This window comes from Triticum urartu, chromosome 1A, assembly GCF_056163025.1.
Source record: "Triticum urartu cultivar PI428250 chromosome 1A, HENAU_Tu73, whole genome shotgun sequence".
In the NCBI taxonomy this organism is placed as follows: domain Eukaryota; kingdom Viridiplantae; phylum Streptophyta; class Magnoliopsida; order Poales; family Poaceae; genus Triticum; species Triticum urartu.
In genome coordinates this window covers 33,961,323-33,978,875 of record NC_141873.1, presented here as the reverse complement: position 1 = coordinate 33,978,875, position 17,553 = coordinate 33,961,323, and the positions used below count along the sequence as shown (strand labels likewise).

General features: G+C 46.2%; 1 non-coding gene and 2 pseudogenes across 1 annotated transcript; all 3 read right to left on the bottom strand.

Moving 5' to 3' along the window:
- Positions 1 to 361: 361 nt before the first annotated feature.
- On the bottom strand, positions 362 to 436 carry LOC125532050 (small nucleolar RNA snoR60). The gene has a single exon (XR_007294228.1). It is a non-coding gene; the product is annotated as a small nucleolar RNA snoR60 (small nucleolar RNA).
- A 2,028-nt stretch (positions 437 to 2,464) lies between these two features.
- On the bottom strand, positions 2,465 to 5,428 carry LOC147988794 (uncharacterized; annotated as a pseudogene).
- Positions 5,429 to 6,341: 913 nt separating this feature from the next.
- Positions 6,342 to 8,150, bottom strand: LOC147988793 (uncharacterized; annotated as a pseudogene).
- Between the last annotated feature and the right edge of the window lie 9,403 nt (positions 8,151 to 17,553).

Here is a 17,553-nt window from a genome sequence, read left to right as displayed (position 1 = left end):
CCAATTCGAAATCAAGCCTCAAGACGGTTTTTAAGATAGTTTAGCATGTTAGGCAGAAAAGTAGGGAAAAAGTGTTCGCTTCTATAAAGGTAGATCTGAAGAAAAATGCTCAATGGATAAGGAACTTCTGACCAATCAAAGTTAGTAAAAACAAGACTAGCTAAACAAATCAACTGGTGTGTGACGGTCCGAAGGGTGCAAGGTTATTTGCAAGCAACCATCCAATTTAGGCAAAACCATACAAGCCAAATTAGCCTAAAACAAAATTAGCACCAAATCACTGAAACAGGAAATGTGATGGTCCAAATACAAGTACATAGAAATGTAGCAGCACACAGAAGGAGAAGAAACTAGGCAAAGGAGCATCAGAAACTCGATTTTGCATCATCCATTGTGATGTCCTCAAGGAGAATCCGAGTTAGGTCATCATCTTCTAAGTGCCAATATTGCCACAGGAGAGCAAGGAAAACATTGCAAACTGGTAAGCCCCAATAACAGCAGATTGTTGTACACCAACTACACAAGTCGGTACACCCAATCCTGCAGGGGAAAAGCAACTTGCACCCACAGCTGGATCCGTAATTCTGCATGATCAACATGGAAGGGAACTGAGCATGGATGGTGTAAAATGCTTGATTGTTCAGTTGTGGTTACAGAATACAGAGAGGAGTACATAAATAGGGGAGCCGGGCGCAACCGCGGCAGGACGTGGGGAGAGGCGATCGTGCAACGATCGTGCAATCCAAGTGGGAAGCTAGTCCACGCTCTAACACCCCCCCCCCCCCCCCCCCCGGCAGTGTCAGCGGCGGCGTCGACGACATTGAGACTGGAGCGTATGTCGAGGAAGGCTGCTGTTGGAAGCCCTTTGGTGAAGATGTTGGCAAACTGGGCGGAAGTAAGAACATGCAGAACTCGAACCTCACCTAGAGCTACCTTCTCGCGAACAAAATGGATGTCTATCTCGATGTGCTTAGTTCTACGATGCTGCACAGGATTACATGACATGTACACTGCGGAAATATTGTCACAATAGACAATAGTAGCATGGTGCAGAGGTCGGTGAAGCTCGCTGAGTAGTTGTCGAATCCAAACAGTCTCCGCCACTGTATGAGCGACCGAGCGATACTCAGCCTCCGCAGACGACCTGGAAACAGTAAGCTGCCGCTTCGACGACCATGAAATCAGATTATCACCCAAATAAACACAGTATCCCGAGGTGGATCGACGTGTATCAGGGCATCTCGCCCAGTCTGCATCCGAGTAAGCTGTGAGAGAGGATGGAGTGATGGAGAGACCATGATCAAGAGTACCTTTGAGGTATCGAAGGATGCGGCGGACATGGTTCATATGTGGAAGACGTGGGTCATGCATGTATAGGCATGCTTGTTGAACAGCATAGGTGATTTCAGGCCTAGTGAGAGTGATATACTGAAGGGCGCCAGTAATGCTACGATATAGGGTGGTGTCGGGAACGGGTTCTCCGGCGGAAGACAATTTGGCACCGGTCTCAGCAGGTATGCGTGTAGGATGGCATTCCAGCATGCCGGACTTGGAGAGCAGCTCAATAGCATACTGGCGTTCGGAGAGGAAGAGGCCAGCGAAAGAGCGTGAGACAGCTATACCAAGAAAATGGTGAAGAGGACCGAGGTCAGTCATGCAGAATTCTTGGCGCAGAGAAGAGATGGCGTGAGTGAGAAAAGAGTCAGAGGAGGCCGTCAACACTATGTCATCAACATATAAGAGTAAATATGCAGTGTGGGTGGAAGAGTGGTAGATGAACAGAGAGGAGTCAGAACGTGAGGGAATGAATCCGAGACTCTGGATGAACGAGGCAAACCGTTGAAACCAAGCTCTGGGTGCTTGTTTAAGGCCATACAAGGATTTTTGGAGATGGCAGACGTGATCGGGATAGGAAGAGTGGGAAAACCCAAGCGGCTGCCGGCAGTAAACGGTTTCAGTGAGAGAGCCGTGTAGGAAGGCGTTTTTGACATCGAGTTGGTGAATGGGCCAGGAGGAGGAGACGGCTAAGCTGAGAACTACACGGATGGTGCTAGGTTTGACGACCGGAGAGAATGTCTCGTCGAAATCGATGCCGGGTTGCTGGGAATCGCCACGACAAACCCAGCAAGCCTTGTACCGGGAGAGGGAACCATCCGAATGGAATTTATGACGAAACACCCATTTCCCAAAGACTACGTTGGCACCAGGAGGTCGAGGAATGAGCGACCAGGTGTTATTGAGAAGAAGGGCATCATATTCTTCTTTCATGGCTTGGAACCAGTTCGGATCGAGGAGGGATGCTTTGTATGAGGTGGGAATGGGGGAGATAGGAGATGTGGAAGATGTGAGGTTGAGGCGATCAACAGGTTGGGCAAAGCCAGACTTGCTGCGTGTGCGCATGGTGTGGGCGTTACGAGGAATGGGAACGGGAACAACAGTCGGTGGCATGGAGGGGCCAGCTGAATCAGAAGAAGGAGTCGGGATTGGTGGAGTGGCGGGGCCTGGAGAGCTGGTAGGTGGAGTGGAGGGACCAGGTGAGCTGGTTGGTGGAGTAGCGGGGCCTGGGGAGCGGTGTGGTGGAGTGGCGGGGCCCGGGGAGCTGGGTGGCGGGCGATCCGAGAGATCGCCGTGGCTGGGTTGGTCGGTTGCGGAAGCGGTAGTGGGTGGCGAATCTTGGGCATGCAGTGGGTGAGTAGGGTCCAGATGAACAGTGCCATGCACGTCAACAGCGCCATGCACGTCGATCGCTGAAGAGCGTGGTGAAGGGGTGACAGCGCCGGAAATTGGGGCAGAAAAGTTGGGGGTAGCGTGAGTGGCGAAAGGAAAAATGGTTTCATCAAACGTGACGTGGCGAGACAGAATAACACGACCTGTAGGAAGATGGAGGCAGCGATAGCCTTTGTGGGAATCAGAAAAACCGAGCAAGACACAGGGCAAGGAACGAGGTGAGAGTTTGTTATCAGTGGTGGCAGATAAGTTGGGAAAGCATAGACAGCCGAAAGTACGAAGATCGGCGTAGATGGGTGGGGCTAGGAAGAGAGACTCATAGGGAGAGAAGCGAGGACAAGTTTTGGTGGGCCAGACATTAAGTAAATATGTGGCATGCCGAAGCGCTTCAACCCAATATTGAGGAGGCATGGATGCGTGGATGAGTAGGGTACGGAGAATGTCGTTGATCATGCGAAGTGAGCGTTCAGCTTTCCCATTTTGGGGCGAGGTGTAGGGACATGAAAACCGGAGAAGAATGTCGTGGTGAAGAAAAAATTCATGGTTGCGGGTGTTGTCGAACTCGCGACCATTATCACATTGCAAGAAGCGAATGGGAAGAGAGAAGTGAGTGGAAACGTAACGCTGGAAGTTGACAAACAAGCTGTGAACATCAGATTTCGCTCGGAGGGGAAAGGTCCATATAAAATGAGAATAATCGTCAAGAACAACAAGATAGTACTTGAAACCGGATACACTAGGGATAGGTGACGTCCACAAGTCACAATGCAACAGTTCAAAAGGGAAAGAGCTACTGGTAGTAGAAGAACTAAAAGGCATCCTAACATGCTTGCCTAATTGACACGATTGACAAAGAGACGAGTCATGAGAGTCACGACTGTAAGGGATCCTAAACGCGTCGAGGAGGGTGGTTGTAGTAGCATGGTTGGGGTGGCCGAGCCGTCGATGCCACAGACTGATGGAGGCGAGCATGGCGTGGGGCGAAGGAGTGGAGGCGCCGTGGACGGTGTACATATCGCCCGAACTATCAAAGCGCGCCAGCTCCATCCGGGTGCGAAGATCCTTCATAGTCAAGCCAAAAGAGTCAAATTCCACAGAAACTTGGTTATCAATAGTGAAACGGCGAACTGAGATGAGGTTACCTCGCGAAGAAGAAGAGGGGAGTGAGAGGAAGGGATAGAGGAAGTGCCGACACAAGAGACAGGGATAGTGGAACCATTACCAAGAGTAATGGAGGGAAAGAGAAGAGAGGGATGAATGGAAGAAAGCGAGCTACTAGATGCAGACATATGCGCAGATGCACCAGAGTCGAAGATCCACTCGTTACCTGCGTCTTGGGTGGTGAGAGAGTTCATGACGGCGATGAAGGCGGCCTGATCCCAGGCCGGCGCGGTCGAAGATGAAGGAGCAGCAGCAGCAGCGGGTGGCTGAGGTGGCGATGGCGCTGGTGATGCAGCGTGCTCCCAGGTTGATGGTGTGGGCATCCCGTAGGGGTACAAGGAGTGCGCCGTTGGCGCCGCCGTGGCCTGGTACAGAGGAGCATAGGCGGTGTAGGCCTGCTATGGTGGACGAGAGCCCAGGAGCCCAGGAGCGCCGGTGGAAGGGCGAAGGCCGGGCACCCAAGCGCCGGTGTAGGCCGGCGGAGCACCGTATGGGGAGGGTGCGGACCATGGCATGGGCCAAGCCTGCACGAGCCCCGTCCAGGGATCGTGTGGAGGGCGCCATGCCGAGCGAGCCGGTGAGGAAGGCGCGGGAGATGGTGCAGCGGTTGGCGGTGCAGGAGTAGAGCTCGACGAAGAAGACGCCGATCCCTGCTTTGGTGGCCGATAGATCAGGTTTTTGCCCTTGTAGTTGGGGCTGGGGCGCTACCCCAGCGGCGGTTGAGGTGCTGGAGGCGCCGGAGAGGAAGCCGCGGACGAACCCGCAGGAGTCGGAGCAGGGCGAGCCGAGGTGTGGAAGAGGCGAGGCGTGCTGGCCTTGCGCGCCTGATTCTGCTCCTCCATCTGGAGCATGGAGCGCGCCTCGGCAAGCGTTGGCAGAGGCCGGAGCATGGGGATCAAGGTCGTCTGCTGGGCGAAGCGGTCGTCGAGGCCACCCATGAGCGCATGAAGGAGGGAGCGGTCGGCAACCACCTCGCCGAGCTCACGCAGCTCGTCGCCGATGGCTTTGATGCGTTGGCAGAAACGCCGACAGGGCGATCACCTTGAGTGATGGTGCGGAGCTCCGTGTTGAGCGCGGAGATGCGAGCGTCGCGGTTGTCCTGAAACAGCCGGCGGAGCTCGAGCCAGATGTCACGGGCGGTGGCACCATCGGTCACCACAAGGTTGAAGAGCTCGGTGGAGATGCGGGTATACAGCCACTGAATAATGGCAAGATCATCCTTGAGCCATCTGGGATTGGCGGGGGCCAGTGGTGTACCGCCGGTGATGTGATGAAGGAGAGAACAGCGACCAAGATGGATCTCGAAGAGATGCCTCCAATGATAGTAGTTGTGGCTGTGGAGATCAAGAACAATGGGGATGAAAGGAGTGATGTCAGTGATCGTATCGCTGAAGGAGAGAGCGGAGGGAATGGCAGGCTGGATGACTGGGAAAGAAGGTGTGGGCTGGCCGACGGTGAGGGGAAGAGTAAGCTGGCCGCCGCAGTTTGGAGGTAGGGTTGGCTGGCCGCTGGTGTTGGGTGGTTCGCCTGGATTCGTCATGGCGATCGTGGGAGGGGAGAGATGGATCGGATATCTGATACCATGTAAAATGCTTGATTGTTCAGTTGTGGTTACAGAATACAGAGAGGAGTACATAAATAAGGGAGCCGGGCGCAACCGCAGCAGGACGTGGGGAGAGGCGATCGTGCAACGATCGTGCAATCCAAGTGGGAAGCTAGTCCACGCTCTAACAGATGGAACCCCGAAAATCCCTTACAATCACCCCAATCATACTGCAGAGCTGGTGTGGTCGCCATGCCAAGGATGCTGACACGCATTTTCGGCTGTACTAAAATAACATGCATTTTTGGTGGTTTCCTGGTCTTACATAACAGGTACACAGAAACACAAAAGAAAACAGTTTTCATCAGAAAGATAAAGGCAGCTCCCCAACATAACATGCTAACATATAACTCCTGAAAAAGGAAAGGAAAATAAAAGCAGTAGCGTCACCCAGTGATTTTTCCTGAAGCTTGACGAGCCCCCCACCGAAATCAGTCTGGAGTTTCTCCTCACAGCCGTTCTCTCCACCTTAGCTTATCACACAGTGTATTAGAATTAGAAGGAAGAAACCTAGAAGGGATTGCTGGTTTACATCCTCACTTGTAACTCCTAGTACAAGATTGCACTACAAAAGGCAGCAGCCTCATTAGTTGATTTCGTGAAGCAATGTCAGTTTCAGCCTGAAGCTTCTCCTTCCACAGTTTTCTCCAGTGCCGACAGAATGATATGAGACCATTGGAGGACGATGCTTGGGCAATAAATATGATATCATTGCGAGCTAGCCACATTGCCCAAAAATGATCTGTTTACCTTCAACCCGCTACCCATCTTAGGCAAAATGATCTTAATCAGCAACAAACATATGAGTGAGGAGCTAAAAATTATGACCGAAACATTTCATTCTGCACATACACATCTGTCTACCTTGAACCTGCTAGCGATCTTAAGCAAAAATGCTGAACCTAGTTACTTCAAACAGGATCAACCTTGCTGCTATCATGGGATAGAAGGTGTGATCCACACCGGCGGCGATGAGAACCTGCACCTGTTGTACTCTTGCCCGAGCGCCTCCATCTTCTTCACCGTGTCGTCCTTGAGGCTGTACACCCCGACAGCACGAACGTCAACATCGTCATCATCCACGCGCGAGGAAAACTCCTTGCGCACGCCGCTGAGTCTGTCGTCTGTGAAATAGACGCAGCCGGCCTCAATCTCCGGGCGCCCCCTTGTCGGCACGCACATCGAGTTGTTCACCCCGACGAACAGCACGACGTCACCGATGTCCCTCGTCTCATTCCACTGCCCGTCGTCACCAAGGACATGGACCTTGAAGGAGCACGTCCACCCTTCCCGGCCGTACCGCTTCTTGGTCACACGGCCGTACTTGAGCACCACCATCAGCCGCCCACCCGGTGCTGCCACCAGGTACTTGAGATGCCGGCGCGAGCTGCCTTCTTCCATGGCCAGCCTTGGCGTGACAGCCGTGCTTGTGTACTCGCCAGACTCCGCGTCACGCTGCCACGCTGCCACACCTCGACAACACCCGAGTAGGAGACGGAGTAAAACTGGCCGTCGTGGTGGATGGCGTCCTCGACTCCATCCTCCGACCGCGCCAGCTTCCACACACCGTCCTCCGCCGTGGCGAAGGCCGGGGCGCCGAAAACATCCCAGAGGATAAGCATGGCGGTGCCGTAGCTGCCGGGGCGGCGCGGGGACAGGACAACCTTCCGGTAGAACATATAGTTGGGGGCGAACGAGTAGCCCCCGTACCCCTCACGCCCCAAGGAACTGTCTGGGAACGGCGGCCCGTGGCCGTACCGGATGGTCAGAAAGCACCGTACACGCACGGTGAACAGTCGTGGCGTGGGGCCACCTGCGGTCGTTGAAGACGCCCATGGTGGCGATGTGCGGGAGCGCGTGCTGCTCGCCGGTTGCGGGGTTGACGAGGTAGATCTGGCCCAGGTCGTCGGCCGTGGCGAGCCACCCGCGAGAGGAGCCGAGGACTAAGTGGCCTCGCAGCGCGGGGTCCAAGGCGTGCACGGTTGCGGCCCGCCGGTCGGCGACGGAGAAGAGCTCGACGGTCTCCGTGGTCTTGCCGGGGAGTAGGAGCCATGGTGCGGACGGCTTGAATACGTCGTCGTCGCCGCCGCAGGATGCTGCGAAGACCGCGGCGAAGGCGATGCGGTCGTGGATGTTGTCCAGCAGCTCCGGCGGGAGGCTGGGGCAGCGTCTGGGGCCTTCCCTGACGGCGGCCGGGGCGTTCCGTGGCATGCTGGCACGTAGGCGTAGTCTCCTACAGATCGATCGGATGAGGAGGGCGGTCGATCAAGTATTAAGGACGGCGATCGTGTGTGGATTTCTGCGAGGTTAAGATACGGCCGGAGACAGATGATATGGCCAAGACCGTGGCAGTTGTCCGTGTTCACTCAAGGGAGAAGGGACTGAGGGAGGATCCAGCTCAATGCTACTGTGGCTGGCCACCACCTTTGGGAGGGTATTCAGACAAGACAAAACAGGAAGGATTTCAGTTCGAAGTGCATGAATGAGTTCCTGGCTGTTCAAGTTCATTTCATCAGCTGGGCACCGTCAGCCGTAGCAAGCTTCTGCTATGTTGGTTTGTACTTTGTAGACATGCTAATTCGAATCATCGACCATGGATGATATCTGTTAATTGTTGTTGTAATTTTGTAGTTCACCTGAAGGAGGCATGGGCATCACCTCAGGCATATATATATATGAAACAATCTATTGGTGAGCGACATAAATTTCTTTCGCTATCCTACCAGTTGCATCTTGCATAGGATGAGCACCGATTCTGAAATTTATTCACAATTTCTCAGACTAAACATGGCACCAGCTTGCGGGTAAGCAAGTTTCCAAGGAGGCGTGGATGTTCAGGCCTTTCCTCTCACATATTCCATGACTTGGGATGGTATAATGGGTTTAGAGCAGCGGGAGCTGCAGTCAACTACAAAGAGCTGTTGCAAGCAACTGGAAGCGGTATTCATAGATTTCACAAGGCGGTGGCTTCTTCTCTTCCACGCTGGGTTCTCTCTCCGTCGCGGATCTCCATTCTTGCTATTCTGCAGCCAACTCTTGTATACAGCAAGTGATGCGTGTATTGACAACAAGTGCAGGCTGTCCGCTGGATACTCCACGTTCCTAGAACACATGATAATGGTAAGGGAAAAGTTCTGTCAAATTCGAATATTGCAGAGTTCTATTCTAGTGTTTATGTCAACAAGTTATGATTAACCATAAATATTGAATGTGTAATTGAGGAAGAGGAAACAGGTTGGCTTGACATAGGATACCAAGTAATGTCTGATCATGGTTTGACATAGCTGGCAATTGGACTTGATACATCAAAATGTAGCTTTGCCTATCCCTATCTCCTGTCTACGTCTGTCGTCATATAGTGTGGGAAGCGGTGGCCTTCACGCTCCTTCAGTGAGTTCTGTCATCAGGCTTTTCCCCATATCACAGTGTGGTGTGTTACTTAATATTTACTTATGAAAAACTGCAACCAAATTATAGCATCTCTTGCTATGTTCTGAGCAAGGTTTAAGTTTCAGTAACCATCCTTTTCTTTCTTGGAAATCTTCTGTAGCTCTGAAGTTCTTTTACCCCTATACTGTGCCACATTTACCTCCGAATAAAAGTTAATCTGGAAACTAAACCTGTTTGTACTGTCCTTTGCTAATGAACAAGGGTTAAGTTTCAGTAACTATTCTTCTTTTTCTTGGAGATCTTAGATAGCTTTCTGAAGTTATTTTACCCCTTGCTCCGCTGTATTTACCTCTGAATATAAGTTAATCTCAAAACTAAACCTGTTTTTTCAAGTTCTGCTGACTGTTTTGCTAAGTGCACATCAAGGTTTTGGTTACCGCTCGAAATTTTGAAATTTACCATGGTTACCGCATATTTCAGTCCCCCTTGGTAAATAGGCATTTCCAGCAAAAAAAAATCGAATTTTTGAGTTTTTTGAATTTAAATGCTCAATGTATAGTAAAGTGTGGCAGCACCTCGCAACATGCGCGTTGACAACATTCCACTGAGCTAGTAGCTCTTTTATGATAAATACAAGTTCAAGTGCTATCTATATCTATTTTAAAATAATTTGAATTCAAATTTCAATTATAAATTTTGTTTGAAATTTTCTCAAAATTTCATGGTAACCGTGGTAACCACATTTACCGGTCCCCCTCGGTAAAAATGCTCCATTCGGTAACCAAAACCTTGGTGCACATGACTTACTCAGATTTATGAGCTGATAATGCCAGCTAAATATAAGGTTAAAAAACTAGATGTGTTGCGCTGTGCACCTATTTTTCCAAGTTCTGCCGACTCTTTTGCTAATCAGCTGCACTTTGTCGAACAACACGTGCATCTAGTTCTTTCACTACTCTGCCGGATTTACCTCTGAGCAGAAGTTAATCTAGAAATTGAAACTTTTTTTCCAAGTTCTGCTGATTGTTTCGCCAAGTGCACATGGCATATTTAGATTTATGAGAAGCAAAACTTTAATACATAGAATAATTCATATTCTTCACTAGTTCTCGTATGTTGAACCCATGCTGTAAACAAAATCAGTTCGATGACACATTGTAGCTAAGAGTTATAGCAAAAATTAGAGTAAGAAAGATGGTAATCAGCTCACAAAAGATGTAACAGTACATGCATTGCACATTTTGAGCATCAATTAGCATCCACCCTGTAAAATGATCTGAATCAGACAAACTGTTCCTAGAGATTTCACACATGCACATAGCAAACACATGGATATATACGCAAGCTGGCAAGAAACAACTTCTAAAATTCTAAACTCTAATGGATTTGTACAAGATCATAAAAGCATGTTTTCTTATAGATTGTTTAGACCTGCAAGATAAGGCTTTGATCCTTCCCCCGCAAAAAAAAGGCTTTGATCCTTGGTGGGTGTTTGCATTGTAACCTGGGTGATTTGGTCCTTCTAGTGTGGACGAGCTACAACGTTGTAATTGCGATGTACTTTGATGGGTGGAAAAAGTACCGAAATCTCTTCAGGATCTCGTTCTTTGTTTCTGAATGTTGTCCCGAAAATACTAGGTGGTTCATTGCCTTGCTCAGGCCATCCATGTTGAACTAATGTGTACAATGAGTTTAGGCTGAATATCTGGTCATTATGCCTTCATGTATTTTCCTCATAGGGGTTGTGGTTGATGGTTTCCTTGGAGATATGTTTTCCAATATTTCTTTCCTTGGAGATATGTTTCCTTAGACTAAATTACTTACTGGACAATAGGACTATACATATTTATTTTTCTTGATAAAATGGCATATAGACATTTTGGTTCGAAAGTATCCTTCTAATCTTGAGCTCAAATGCTCCTGTCGTGAAGAGTAAAATCGAAAAGGAGTAGAAAAGAAATGTCAAAATATTTGATTTTTTTTTGTGGCAAACTTTAAGAAATGTTTGAAGTGCATGCACATTTTCATCACGAAATCACGTTGGAGGAAGTCGTGGCAAAAAAAAACAGAGCTCCAAAATGTGTTTGAAAGTAACATTTTCGAAGCATCAATTTTGAATTTTTTTACAACGCCTTGCACTGATGTGATTTCGTGATGAATTTTTTTCATGCACTCCAAACCTTCCTTAATGTTTGCCACAAAAAAGTTCAGAAGTTTTTAGTTTTTTCCTATTTTTTCGAATTTGCTGTTCATTCAGCAGCATTTGAGCACGAGATTAGAAACTACACTGGTTTTGTTGATATGAGATCTCTCGAATCATGGTTTAATCACATCATGTCATCTATATAACGCAACTCCTGTCTAAAGTACCTTGTGTTCCGATTAATTGTCACCTCAGTGGTTCTTCACCCATTGTTGTTATTTTTTCAAGTTTACTAGGGTTTACTTTGTCCAATTTCATATTATTTTTAGCCCATAACTTCGTATTGCTACATATTTTGACACTATAAATGCTCAAGCTGATACATATATTGTTCCGAAAAAAGGCCGATGCACATATTATGTACCAGTTTTAGATATGGGTAATAAAGGTATGCAAAAGAGATCTTTAGCCACGTGCCCTTACTTAAGAGTAGAGGACAATAGGACATGGCTGGTGATTATGTGGCCCCATTATCATTGATTGTAGAATGGTGCCTCCATGCACTTGGTGTCTTCATTGCTTACTTCTAAAAGGTTCTGCATACGGTGCACCACCCATTATTTATACCTATTAGTTGAAACAATGTGTCCAGTAATTCAAGCTTGTTCTTCGAGAGTTTCTGTATCGTTAGATTTGTAGGCATTTAGAGCAAGCCAGGAAGTGGAAGAAAGAGAGAGTTCAAGAGCAATAGGAATGGGAACATGGAGGAAAGCCCTCCTTGTTTGTTTGCACTTCTAGTGTTGGAGGTGCAAATATTTGGCATGAATCCTTTCCTGATGCCTCCCATTCCTACCGTTCTTGTGCACTCCTTCCTCTTCCTTTTGGCTTATGCAATAGCTCTGACGGAGAAACCATAGACATGTGTCCACTTATTTAGATAACATGAGACCTCGAAGGCGAGCTCGGAAGAGTAAGAATGAAGGGCCTTAGAGTAGTGGGAATGGGAACGTGAAGGAAAGCCTAACTTCCTCGGTTTGACCTCTCGTGTTGGAAGTGATAATTTCGTTTGGTGTTCCCGATGCCTCCCATTCCTATTGTTCTAAAGCACTCCTTCCTCTTCACTTTTTGGCTTGCTTTGTTGATTTAACTTATAAACCAAATATATGTGTGCACATGTTTGATGTGAAATCTCAAAAGCGAGCTAGGAAGAGGAAGAGAGGGCCTAAGAGCAATGGGAATGAGAACATAGAGGAAAAACTAATTTACCGGTTCTTCACCTCTTGTGTTGAGGTGGAAATCCTGTTTGTTATTTCCCAATGCCTCTCATTCCTATCGTTCTTAAGCGCCTCCTTCCTCTTCCTTTTTGTTTGCTCAATCTTATAGCGGGAAAACTAAACATATGCGTGGATATATTCAGATGATACGAGATGTCCATTGTGAGACAGGAAGAGGAAGTAAAGAGGGAATAAGAGCAGTGTGCATGGAAAAATGATGGAAGGCTAAAGCCCTCGTTCATCGTCTAACACTAGCATCTAGTCATAAAAATATGAGAGAAGTGCATATTACACCCCTCAACTCTAGCCCTAGTCTAATATACAACCTCCAACTCCAAAACCGTCTAATCTGCAACCTCCAACTCTTAAAACCGGCCAAAATTCAACCCTCCTCTCCCCTTGACCGGTTTTGACCGGGTCTGACCCGTTGACTGATGAACAGTAAATTTGAAAAAATGGAAAATTCAGAAAAATAAAAATAAAAAACTTGTAAATTCAAAAAATAGTTGGGAACAAAATTTTAAAAATAATTTTGACTTTTCCACCATGTGAACAGTAATTCAAAAAAAGTTCGAACTTTTGGAACGAAAATTTTCCCTCGGTCACTGTTCACGCAGTGAAAAAATGATTTTCCTGATTTTTTTACTTTTTTGAATACTGTTCACGCTGTTTACAGTAATTCAAAAAACAAATCCCGGCGAATTTTGTTTCCAATTTATTACCTCCGGGTACATGTAAAAAAACTGAATTTTTAATACTGTTCACGGTGAAAAGTCGAATTTATTTTTAAAAAAATTTGTTCCCAATTTTTTTTGAAATACTGTTCATCCAGAGGCAAAAAATGCTTTCTAAAATTTTATTTTTCTGAATTTTCATTTTTTTTCCGAACTTACTGTTTATCAGTCAATGGGTCAAAACCGGTCAAGGGGAGGGGAGGGTTAAATTTTGGCCGGTTTTAAGAGTTGGAGGTTGCAGATTAGACGGTTTTGGAGTTGGGGGTTGTATATTAGACTAGGGGTTGAGGGGTGTAATATGCACTTCTCTCTAAAAATATACACTAACACATTTTTTAATTTAGCAACACTAGACACACAACTTTGACATAGACAATTGTACATATTCTTCACTAGTTCCCTTATGTTGAACTCAATATGGACATGAATCGGATCAATGACACACCACTCCTGACCACTGAAGCTAAGAATAGGAGCAGAAAACAGAGTGAGAAAGATGGCAATTAGCAATCATAAAATGTAACATTATATGCATTGCAGATTACTTTTAGCATCTGTTAGCATCCGCCCTCTAAAATGTTCTGAATCACATAAACTATTCCTACAGAGTTCACACGTGGGAATATCAAACTAATGGATAAATAACAAATACTAGCAAGTTTCTGCTGAGCACTGTCGGCCGTGGCAAGTTTCTGCTGTGTTAGCTTGTAGACATGCTAATTCGAATCATTGACCATGGATGATATCTGTTTATTGTTGTTGTAATTTTTGAGTTTACCTGAAGGAGGCATGGGCATCACCTCAGGCATACATATGAAACAATCTATTGGTGAGCTATATCAATTTTCCTGCATTATCCTACCAGTTGCAACTTGCATAGGATGAGCACCGATTCTGAAATTTATTCACAGTTTCTTCCATGCTGATGCCTTGCTCATGATTACAGTTTTCTGGGGTCTTTGCATTGTCTCCAGCGAACGATCCTATGGCCTGCACTTGCTGATTTGGGTTCCCAAGCACAGAAAGCAATGCAAGATGATATCTTTTGTGCGATTCCTCTGAGCTGCATACAACTACAGTTTATATCATGTGTCACTTATGATTTCTATTATGTTGACCTGAGAGGAATACACTTTAGAAGCAGCAAGTGGACTGTTTGGGCATCTGCCTTGGATGGATTATATCATGGCTATGCATCAATTGAAAGAGGGATTATCGATGCGAGCGCTTATATGATTTACTCGGATCTGCAGGCACCTAGAGATAGGAGGCCAACCATCGACACTGTTCTGAACTTGACATTATTGGCATCATTCTATTAGAAGGTGTCAAGTGCTAGTGTTTTACTGTTTGGTGACACTAAGTATCATCGGATCTGGGCGTCTGGATTTTGGAGCTTCTCACACTCGACATGGCACCGGCTTGTGGATAAGCCAGGTTTTCAAGGAGGTATGGAATGGAAGTGCGGGCCTTGCCTCCCACACATGACACACATTCCATGACTTGGGTTGGTATTATGGATTTTGAGTATAAAACTACAGTGGTATCCAGAGAGATCAGAAGGCAAGGTACTGCACGGTGGCTTCTTCTCTCTCCCTCGGATTTCCGTTCTTGCTACTCCGTAACCAACTCATGTATCCAGTGAGTGATTCGTGTACTAACAACAGTGCAGGCTGTCTGCTGGATACCCCACTTAAATTCCTAGAACACAGGTAATGGTATGGAGAGATTAAAGTTTGAATATTATAGAGCTGATCTAGTGTTTAAATCATCAAGTTTGATTGACTGAATATGAACAAGTAATCATGGAAATCGGCAGTCATCAGTCATGTAGGAAATGTAGTGGCAGCACATTTGGGATATCTGCAACCTGATGAAATTTTACTGCCTTTGGATACTATGGTGTCTAATCGATCCTTTTGGCAACTAATAATCTATCTCATGGTCTCTTCAAATCGTGTGATTTTGTTTATGGGAGAAATCATGACCTACTGTCCTTGTTCTTATTTACTGTTCCCTGCAGAACTTATCAGCTTAAACATGTACTCCCTCCGTTCCTAAATATAAGACCTTTTAGAGATTCCACTATAGACTACATACGGAGAAAAATGAGTGAATCTACACTCTAACGTATGTCTATATACACCCGTACATAGTTCATAGTAAAATCTCTAAAAGGTCTTATATTTAGGAACGGAGCAAGTACTCTGCAGAACTTATCAGTTTTTTACAGAGCATTTATTTCTTCTTGTTCGAATAAGGCATGCGTGTTTTCTAAGTTCTTATGCTGATTCATACATTTGGTTAAATTATTCCTTTATGCGTTAATGCAAACATATCAACATTTAGCTCTGTTGTGTATTTAGTTATGGTTACCTGATTTCCTTTTTCTGACAGGAATGCACATACTTCACACTTGTTAGCTCTTATAACAACCTAGGATAAATTTTATCACCCTCAAGGTATCTAGTTGATCACATTAAGTTAATAGCACTAATTAGGATTGTGCATTATATCGTTGTGACTTGCTCTCTGCAGTAGTTTACAGTAGGTGCAGCTGAATTTTATGAGCAACACGTAGTTCCTGCATTTTCAATGTCAATTTGAAGGCAAAGGTGTTTGCTGAAAGTGGGAGATTTATGAGTAGGAGTTCTACGTGTCAAAGAACTCTGCACTGATGCATCTTCCAGTCTCACGGTTAAGTAAACTTGAATTGCAATTGGTCGACTAGCTGGGCAATTGTCTGGAGTTATCTTGATCAGCATGCATCACCATTTTCAGATTTGAGGGTGTTGAATAAACTTATGCTGTTGCACTAGTATATTGTTGTTTCTAGAAATTGCCGTATCCCATATCGCCGTATCCGTGTTGCCGTATCGGTGCAACGTAGCTATCCACACATCCACATCTTGGCGAGCTTCTTTGGGTAGACGGATACGCAGAGCCTGGCACCGTCTCGGCGATTCCTAAGCAGGAGGGCTGGACTGCGATCGAGGGGACAGAACATGACCCTGTTTCGATGCTTCGACAGAATACCTAATACTCTCATGTTATATTATGGGACGGAGGGAGTACTAAGGAGTATTTACTAAGGAAACACTGCAACCAAATTATAGCATCTACTGTGTTATGTTCTGATACTGTCCTTTGCTAATGAACAAGGGTTAAGTTTCAGTAAAAATCCTTCTTTTAGTTGGAGAACTTGAGTAGCCCTGAAGTTCTTTTAACCCCATACTCTGCCACATTTGCCTCCGAATAGAAGTTACTCTGGAAATTGAACCTGTTTGTCCAAGTTCTGCTGATTGTTTTACCTAGTGCACATGACTTACTTAGATTTATGAGCTGATAATGCTAACTAAATGTGCAACGCTGCCAGCACTTTTACGATGCAGGTACACTTTATTTCTTTGGTATCATGCACGGCTGGCTGCGATATCGGTTCGCTCTCAAGGCCAAAAATGTTTGCAGCTCGGTCCATACTCATGCAGGCGATGCAACTTGATCGAAGCATAAGATGTTTCATCTGCTCTTACCGAAACAAGTGAGCCAAGGACACATGTGAAAAAAAATCTGTACGCATTGCACTCCCAGCAGGTCAGTTGCCTGCTTGTATGCACTGTACTCCTCCCAGCCATTTTTCTTCCTCTCATGCTCTCAACTTTGTTCAGTGTATGCATCGGCTAATCTGCTCATGTGAGCCCTAACCTAACCTAGCAAAGATTAACAAAGTAATTAAAGGGAGCAGCAAACCATGGCTTCCCTTTCACTTGAAAAAGAAAGTGGGATAGTCAAGGAGGGAGGGAGGCTGTTTGTTTGTGTGTGTGTGTGTGTGTGTGCTGAAAACATGGTGATGTAGATGTGCACTGCACTTGGCCGGTGGGGTGCTGGTATTCGGCGCCGGCTCGCTCGTCACCCATGTTCTGCACAATTCAATGGAAAAAAGAAAGAGAGCGAGAGATAGATGCAGGGGAACAGGCCGTCGTGTTCCCGGGAAGAAAGAAGAACATTCATTTGGCAACGGACGGATGCAGATTTTGTCTCTTCCCCCTCTCTAGAATATTCCAGGTCTGTCCCTCCTCCCTCTCTCTCTCTCTCTCGAAATAGTTTACTTAAATCTTGTCTTGAAATTAATTATGGCACCTGTGTTTGTCTTCTGTCAAATAGTGCTGGGCATTTCCTGATCAACAGAGCTAGGATTTTAGAGATGGCCCTGCTTTTCCTGCGGATCCTTAGTTTGGAATCTTTAGTACTTCATCCGTCCGGAAATATTTGTCATCAAAATGGATAAAAACGAATGTATCTAGAACTAAAATACATCTAGATACATCTTCTTTTGTCCATTTTGATGACAAGTATTTTCTAGATACATCTAGATATATCTTGGGATTATTAGTCTGAAAATTGGAGTTGCTACTCTGCTTCCAACACTGGACAGGTTATAAACTATTAACATCAAAAAACACCGTACCATTTTTTCTTTTTCTTTGCATAAAAGTATGCATTAATCTGTGGAAAAGTAAA